The following is an 8,912-nucleotide window of genomic DNA, read 5'->3' on the forward strand; positions in this document are numbered from 1 at the left end:
GTAGTGATAATGGCACAATGCAACTCTATTGTGATATAGAGTTCCTTGATTTCTTGAGGCTAATAATTATCTATTCATAATAGTTTCTTGATACATTAGCCATGGCAATTCACACTGATGTCTAGAGCACAAGCTCTCCAGTCCAAGACAAACAGACAGACGTTCAGATAAGAGACTGTAAAAAAGTACGGCTCATTCGGATTTGACCAAATCTCTGATGTAACTTGTCTGAATTTAATGTACCAGCATGCCTTGAAAGGTTGAAGGCCGGGTTGCTGGGGAACTTCTGTAAAATGGAATTGCTGTGGTTTCAAGCTTTTCTTACTAATCTAAATGCTTGAGTAAGCAACCCATCATTGTTTATGGCAAGCTGTGAAGTCAAGTTGATAAAAACTCGACAACTGTGTCAGACTAGGAAAACCACAAGGCCATGGTTGGGACATCTGCATCTCTGATAAGGAAATGGACTTTGAGAGTTCTGTAAACAAACCTTCAACATCTGCAACCTCTGCAGAGATAGCATATGCGGCCTCGAGGCCCACTGGTCACAGAATATGAAGAAGAGGTACCAACAATTGACAATAGTCAATGTGGTGTTATGACCAAGGCGGGAGTAATGCACTGTTAATTCACTACTCTACAGGTCATTGCATATCAAATAAAGTTTCCCACCTCCTGAAGAATAGCCAAATTGAACACTTTATTTTTCCCCCAGAATAAAGCACACCAAACCGGGTTTCTTTAAACAACAACGTTAACTATTTATTAGAAAAGACATAATAGGCCTTAAGTACTTATGCGATAAATCTATATCTGAAAAACAACTTATTTCTTTAACCCTCGTGCACATACACATACATTCAAAAAAAGCAATGGTTGACTGGGGAAAATGAATTTTTTGGTTTACAGCTGTTTCTTAGGAATAGATGGTATAATAAAAAAAAATTGAGTTTGTCACGTTCTGGTAGGATGTTTTCAGTATGCTGAGGTGTCCCAGAGTCAAATAGTCGGATGCCACTAGAAGTCTCTCCAGGCTGGAGGTTGATGAACAGTCTGTGATGGGTAGGCTTTCAAGGCAATTTGGCTGCAGCAAGCATCACACAGGTCTTTCAGCAGGGGTGCAACAACCAGTCTGCTTGGGTTTTTAAAAATAGCAGTCTGGCAGTAGAAGCTTTCTTGAGATTTCAGGATCTCCCAAAACACAGGAGAAAACAGGAACCACTCTGGATGCAGGAATTCTTCAAAGACTGGAGGCAATAGGAATCTGCCACCTTTCAAATGCAGGATTCCTTTTCAAGAGATGCAAGTTTCCTTTACAGAGAGAGATAGCACTTTTCTGGATCTTCCTCCCTTGCCCTAGGCAGGTCAAAGCAAGATTTCAAATGCCTGCCCTTTGTCCAATTCAGAGGCTTTTTATAGACTCCAAGGTGAAAAAAGGATCTTCCTGAACATGGTCATATGTCCTAACACAATGTCTCCCCCTGTCACTCAAAAGCTGCTCTGAAGAAAGATCAAACCCCTGTGGTTTCCTTGAAATTTCTGGCTTTCCTGTTCTTGTACAAGTTCAACTTCCTTTCAAAGCACGCAGAAAGTTCAACTTTTATTATGAACTTCCTTTCAAAATATTGCAGGAATTCCAACTATTTGCAGGTATCTTCCACTGAGCAAAAATTCTTCTCTTAGTTTTTTAAAACACACAGAATTCTAAATTCTGAGTAAACATAGAAACATAGAAAATAGGAGCAGGAGTAGGCCATTTGGCCCTTCGAGCCTGCTCTGCCATTCATTATGATCATGGATGATCATCCAACTCAGTAGCCTGTTCCCGCTTTCGCCCAATACCCTTTGATCCCTTTAGACCCAAGAGCTATATCTAACTCCATTTTGAAAACATACAATGTTTTGGCCTCAACTGCTTTCTGTGGTAGCGAATTCCACAGGCTCACCACTCTCTGGGTGAAGATATTTCTCCTCATCTCAGTCCTGAAAGGTTTAACCCGTATCCTGAGACTATGACCCTTGGTTCTGGACTACCCCACCATCGGGAACATCCTTCCTGCATCTACCCTGTCAAGTGCTGTTAGAATTTTATAGGTTTCTCTGAGATCCCCCCTCACTCTTCTGAACTCCAGCGAATATAATCCTAACCGACTCAATCTCTCCTCATACGTCAGTCCCGCCATCCCAGGAATCAGTCTGGTAAACCTTCGCTGCGCTCCCTCTATAGCAAGAACATCCTTCCTCAGATAAGGAGACCAAAACTGCACACAATATTCCAGGTGTGGCCTCACCAAGGTCCTGTATAATTGCAGCAAGACATCCCTGCTTCTATACTCGAATCCTCTCGCTATGAAGGCCAACATACCATATCATTTGCCTTTCTTACTGCTTGTTGCACCTGCATGCTTACCTTCAGCGACTGGTGTACAAGAACACCCAGCTCTCCCTGCATATTCCCCTCTCTCAGTTTAGAGCCGTTCTGATAATAATCTGCCTTCCTATTTTTGCTACCAAAGTTGATAACCTCCCATTTATCCACATTATACTGCATCTGCCATGCATTAGCCCACTCACTCAACTTATCCAAATCACCCTGAAGCTTCTCTGCATCCTCCTCACAACTCACCTTCCCACCCAGTTTTGTGTCATCCGCAAATTTGGAGATATTATATTTAGTTTTCTCATCTAAATCATTAATGTATATTGTGAATAGCTGGGGTCCTAGCACCAATCCCTGTGGTACCCTATAGTCACTGCCTGCCATTTGGAAAAAGACCCATTTATCACAACTCTTTGTTTCCTGTCACCAATCAATTTTCTATCCATCGCAATACACTACCCCCAATCCCATGCGCTTTAATTTTACATGCTAATCTCTTATGTGGGACTTTGTTGAAAGCCTTTTGAAAATCCAAATAAACCACATCCACTGACTCCCCCTCATCAACTATACTAGTTACATCCTCGAAGAATTCTAATAGATTTGTCAAGCATGATTTCCCTTTCGTAAATCCATGCTGACTCTGCCCAATTCTGCCACTGTTCTCTAAGTGCTCTGCTATAAAATCTTTGATAATTGACTCTCGAATTTTCCCTACTACTGACGTCAGGCTGACTGGTCTATAATTCCCTGCTTTCTCTCTACCTCCTTTTAAAATAGTGGGGTTACATTAGCTACCCTCCAATCTGTAGGAACTGTTCCAGAGTCTATAGAATCTTGGAAGATGACCACTAATGCATCCACTATTTCTAGGGCCACTTCCTTAAGTACTCTGGGATGCATACCATCAGGCCCTGGGGATTTATCAGCCTTCAATCCCATCAATTTCCCCAACACCATTTCTCTGCTAATACCGATTTCTTTCAGTTCCTCTCACTCACTAAGCCCTGTGTTCCCCAACATTTTTTTCAGGTTTGCACTTGCTGCTGTTCAATATTCAGTGTATTAACACCTAATCTGTACTAATGCTTTGTCTTTCAACACACCATTAACATATTGTTTGCCTTTGCTCCATGACCTTTTGGTCAGCTATGTGGCCTGGTCCAATCTAGACCTCCTTTGTTATCTCTTGCCCCACCCCCACCTCACTTGCTTATAACCTGTGACTTTTCTAATATTTGTCAGTTCCGATGAAGGGTCACTGACCCGAAACGTTAACTCTGCTTCTCTTTTCACAGATGCTGCCAGACCTGCTGAGTGGTTCCAGCATTTCTTGTTTTTATTTCAGATTTCCAGCATCCGCAGTATTTTGCTTTTATTTCTGGTATGATATTTGTGTCCTCCTTTGTGAAGACAGAACCAAAGTAAGCATTTAGTTGGTCAGCCATTTCTTTGTTCCCCATAATAAATTCCCCTGTTTCTGACTGTAGGGACCTACATTTGTCTTCACCAATCTTTTTTTCTTCACATACCTATAGAAACTTTTACAGTCAGTTTTTATGTTCCCTGCAAGCTTACTCTCGTACTCTATATTCCCCTTCTTAATCAATCCCTTGGTCCTCCTTTGCTGAATTCCAAACTGCTCCCAACCCCAAGTACAAAAAAAATCTTTTGTAACAGTGGTCTGAGACACGTAAGCATTGGGAGGGCCTGCCACGTTTTGGGTATAAAGATAGCAGTCTGAAGACATTTGGGCTGCCACAGTGAGTCTGGTGACTTAATTAGTCACACAGAAAGATCAATCTAATCGTCACCACCGAACTGATCATTTGCTAGTTTTAGTACGTATGTATGTATGCTCATGCTTGCTTGTAACTATTATTGATTTTATGTTAAAGAACAGTATCCTGAAATCTCTGTCCCGAGTTGTCTGTTCCACCACATGTCTGACCTCTAAGTATTGTAAGACTGAGTTAAAAGTAGTTATGAATCTTACAAGACTCAGACAGACAGACACACAGACACCCATAGAGGTCCACCAAGTGCTAAAGAACTTGTATCCAACTTTTGTCACTTTTTAAATATTCATTCATGCGATGTGAGCATTTCTGGCAAGGCCAGAATTTATTGCCCATCCCTAATTGCCATTGAGAAGACAGTGGTGAGCTGCCTTCTTGAACAGCTACAGCCCTTGTGATGTTGGTACACTCACAGTACTGTTCAGAAGGGAGTTCAGGATTTTGACCCAGCGACAGTGAAGGAATAGCAATATAGTTCCAATTCAGAATAGTGTGTGTCTTGGTGGGGGACTTGGAGGTCGTGATGTTCTCATGCATCTGCTGCCCTTGTTCTTCTTGGTGGGGTAGATGTCATGGGTTTGAAAGGTGCTGTCAAAGGATCCAAAAGTGGGAGGACCTCAGGATGTGAGGCAGTAACATTTATTTTAAATAATACAGATTTCCCTACTGCTGGGGAAGCCTTTTTTGGAATCACAACCAACTCTTAGCTGCCATCTGTGGGTATTGCCCTCCCTCCTTTTTCTTCCCCTGGCTGGGACCTTACCTGACCTTGAAGCCAGTTGGAGGGTGGGGACTTCTGAAAAGTGATTCCCAACAAATTTCCCACTATGACCGTGGGGAGGCAACCTTTTGAAGAGATTTCTTCTCCCTTCTCCCCAGTGAATGTCACCTCTGTCCTTGTAACGCAACTCCCCAATTCCAGGAATAACTGCCCAATAGTAACAAACCACACAGCACCCTTCTCATATTTTAGGAATGTTCAACCATTTTCCTTAGTAGATTTATATTGAAAGATTATTCTTAAATTGAGCTCAGCAGGATTCAAAAATCTCCTCTGCCACATACAGCTGGATAATGGGGTACAACAATGTAGTGTTTGTGTTATTGGACTAGTCATCCAGAGCCTGGACTAATGATCTGGCAACCCGAGTTCTGGGTACTGCCTGTGTGGAGTTTGCAAGTTCTCCCTGTGTCTGCGTGGGTTTCCTCCGGGTGCTCCGGTTTTCTCCCACAGCCAAAAGACTTGCAGGTTGATAGGTGAATTGGCCATTATAAATTGCCATTAGTGTAGGTCGTAGGGGAGTATAGGGACAGGTGAGGATGTGGTAGGAATATGGGATTAGTGTAGGATTAGTATAAATGGCTGGTTAATGGTCGGCACAGACTCGGTGGGCCGAAGGGCCTGTTTCAGTGCTGTGTCTCTAAATCTAAATCTAAATCTAAATCCCACAAGGACAGCTGGGGAATTTAAATTCAGTTAATTAAATAGAGCTGGAATAAAACCTTAGTCTCAGTAATGATGAGCATGAAACTATCAGATTGTCATAAAAAAACCCATCTGGTTCACTAATGTCCTTTGGGGAAGGAAATTTGTCATCCATACCTAGTCTGGCCTATGTGTGACTTCAGAGCCACAGCAATATGGTTAACTTTTAACTGCCCTCTCAAATGGCGTAGTACGCCAGGCAGTTGAAATCAAGAAGGCGGCTCGCCACCAACTTTTTAAGGGCAATAAAGGGCAACAAATGCTGGCCTTGCCAGTGATGGCCACATCCTGTGAATGAATAAAAATGTAGCTGAGGTTTTGGGAGCTGGGGTCAGGGGGGAGGCAGTAGGTGATATGCTTAAAGTCATGGGGCCAGATTTTATTCTGATAATGGGGGTTCTGGTGGAAGGCCCTCCGTTGGACCCCTAGTGCAAATTCACAGTGGGCAGGCAATTAACTGCCCACTGTCGGGGATGCTGTCTCTTTGAAGGGTGAGCTCCCACCTCCAAAGCTGCCAGTCACTCGGAAGGCCAGCAGCTCTGCAATGCTGGCAGCACCACCATGAGCGGTGGACACTGCTAGTACTGCAGGAGGCCCTGCAGGGGAGAAAGCTGGAGTCAGGGTCATCAAGTCTATTCAGGCAGGCCCTGGCAACAGGATGGGGTGGCGGATGTTAGTGAGGGTTGGGGGTTTTCCTGGGGGTGCTCTGGATTACCCCCAAAGGAGGGACCCTCCCCGACCCCACTAGGAGGCTTCCAGGTTTTATCTGGCGCCGTCTCCCCTTGGCAGCAGTACTCTCCACCTTCCTTTAAATTGAGGTGGAGGCGGGCTGAGGTCCTTCAGTGGCCATTTATTGGCCACTTAAGGACCTCAGTTAGTCTGGGGTGGGAAGGCCGTCCTACATCTTCCCCGCCTAGGACTAACTTGGAAGGCAGAAAGGCGACGGGAATGCCACCCCCCGCCTCCCCACGCAATCTAATGGGTCCCCCTGCCTCCATTCGCATCCCTAAGGGGCCCATAAAATTCAGCCAATAAATTCCAGCCTGTAGAATGCAGTGGGTTGTCTGATCAAACAAGGGAATTGTTAAGTTTGACCCATTAAGTGAACTAAGCAGGCTCATTGTATTAGGACATTTTCATTCAATTTGGAAACAGCAGTAATTATTTACCTGGAGCTTCCACCCAGAGGGGCAGGGGAGTGCTGTAGCTTGTTTGGTTATCAGCCCTACAGGCCAACCTGTGGATAGGGTAAGGGTTAGAGGTGAAGTCCTTAATTTCTTTCCCAGAGGTGAAGCAACAGAACAAGGCAACACTCAAGTTCTGCTGAGAGAAGCAACCAGGCCCAGAGCATATATTGGTCCAGTGATAGGACTAGCCAGAAGAATGTGCTACTTCAGTCACTAACAGGTATAGTGTGGCATGGTTTATTGTTCTTTATCACAAGAAAGGGCTGAAATTAAGCTAAAACAAGTGAGATTTGCTGCATGTTAGTCTGCAAGTGAACTTCCTGACTGCAATGAAACATCTTAATTATTCAAATATAGCCTTGTCTCAATAGGTTTAACCCATCTGTCCCTTAGAAGATTGGAACGTATTGGAGTGATTTTACAGTAACCAGTTCCTATAATAAGGTGGTTCCATTTTTATGATCCCACTGCCCCCACCCCATTCCCCCAGTGACACCATGATATAAAAGGTATTAACTAGTACAGGCAAAGACAGTAAGCGGTGCAAGATCTGCTTATAGGAGAGACCAGTGACTCTGAACATGTGAAAATATCTAGGCTTGATCAAAACTCCCTTTTTCCAATACAAACCATTCCTACCAATTGTTAGCTTTGGCTCAGTGCTAGCAGTCTTCCCTCTGAGATTGTGGATTCAAGCCACTATCTAGGTGGATACTCCAGTGCAGTGCTGAGGGAGTGCAGCACCACTGGAGATGCGTAGCACTGCTTCTAGTGGTGCTAAGCAGATTTCCATCTATCCCCCAGGGGCATATCAATGGAGAATGCTGTATACGCCACACAGGTAGTGGTCCGCAGCACTGCCTGTCCCTGGGGAATTGATGTAAGCCTGTGTAGAGCCACTAAAAGTGGAGCTATGTGAACTTATTTCTCCACTGCCATCTTTCAGATGAGACATTAAACCTCATCCTCATCTGCTCTCTCAGTAAAATATCCTATGGGCTATTTATTCAAAGAAGAGTAAGGGAGTTCTCCTGGTGTCCTGGCCAATATTTATTCCTCAACCAACACCACCAAAACCAGATTATCTTATCATTTTTCTCACTGCTGTTTGTGGGATCTTGTGGTGTGTAAAATGACTGCTGTGCTTGCCTGCATTACAACAGTGATTACACTTCAAAAATGTTTCATTAACTTTGAAGCACTTTGGCTCATAGCAAGGAAGAAAAAGTGCTATACAAGTGCAAATGTTTCCTTTCTTTACCTCCTACCTGTAATCAAAAATACCTTCCTTACCACCTTCCTCTCAATCCTGAGACTTTAAGAACAGTTTTAAAATTTAAAAGATATTTAATAGTAAGGAAGATCACTGGTTTACATTTTTTCCTGGGAAATATACATAGAATCATGGAACTGGAGGCCTGAAAATGACACTTTTTCACTATCATCGAGATTAGATATGCCTTATTGAATCATCATAAATTGGTGCCCCTTATTTTATATTTTACATTATATAGGATAAGGTAATGTATACTCTGACTCACCGCAGAAGATCCACCGTTAAAAAGTGATAAAAATTACTTGAAAAATCCGTTTTGCGCTTTCACAAGTTGCAGTCTCGCTGTAAAGGAGAATAGCACCGGTTTGATACTTTAACAAGAAATTTAATCATTAAATGCGAGCAGAATTATACATAGCCACTAGCTCTGTTACATGAACACTGTTCAAGGTAAATATTTGCAACAAAGAACTGCATTTCTCATCCTTAAACCAATGAACAAGTACAATCCACTGAAATGACTGGGTTTCCAGCTCGTTAATTTTTAACCTCCAGGAGCAATAAGCAAATGATGTACACAATGGTTGAGAGATCAAAGGGCAGACACAGAGTGAACAAGAAATTCAAAGTATCCTTCATTCCTCTACAACAAATAAACTACAGCCATGCTTTGAGTAACTGCACTCACAAAGCGTAGTGTAAATCAACAAAAGGTCACACATTTATTCAAAAGGGGCCACTTGCAATCTAGAGTTAAATCTTTGTTATTTTATTAGTCCATGCA

At 43.0% G+C, this 8,912-nt stretch overlaps 1 protein-coding gene across 1 annotated transcript in view; it reads right to left on the minus strand.

The window, feature by feature from the left end:
• Positions 1–8,627, minus strand: part of LOC137377753 (2-Hydroxyacid oxidase 2-like) — an 88,017-nt gene extending 79,390 nt beyond the window's left edge. Inside the window, exon 1 of the mRNA XM_068047764.1 lies at positions 8,394–8,627. The gene's annotated coding sequence lies outside the window, so the exon portion shown is untranslated. The remainder of the gene's footprint in view (positions 1–8,393) is intronic.
• Positions 8,628–8,912: the final 285 nt, after the last annotated feature.

This window comes from Heterodontus francisci, chromosome 15 (assembly GCF_036365525.1).
Source record: "Heterodontus francisci isolate sHetFra1 chromosome 15, sHetFra1.hap1, whole genome shotgun sequence".
In the NCBI taxonomy this organism is placed as follows: Eukaryota; Metazoa; Chordata; class Chondrichthyes; order Heterodontiformes; family Heterodontidae; genus Heterodontus; species Heterodontus francisci.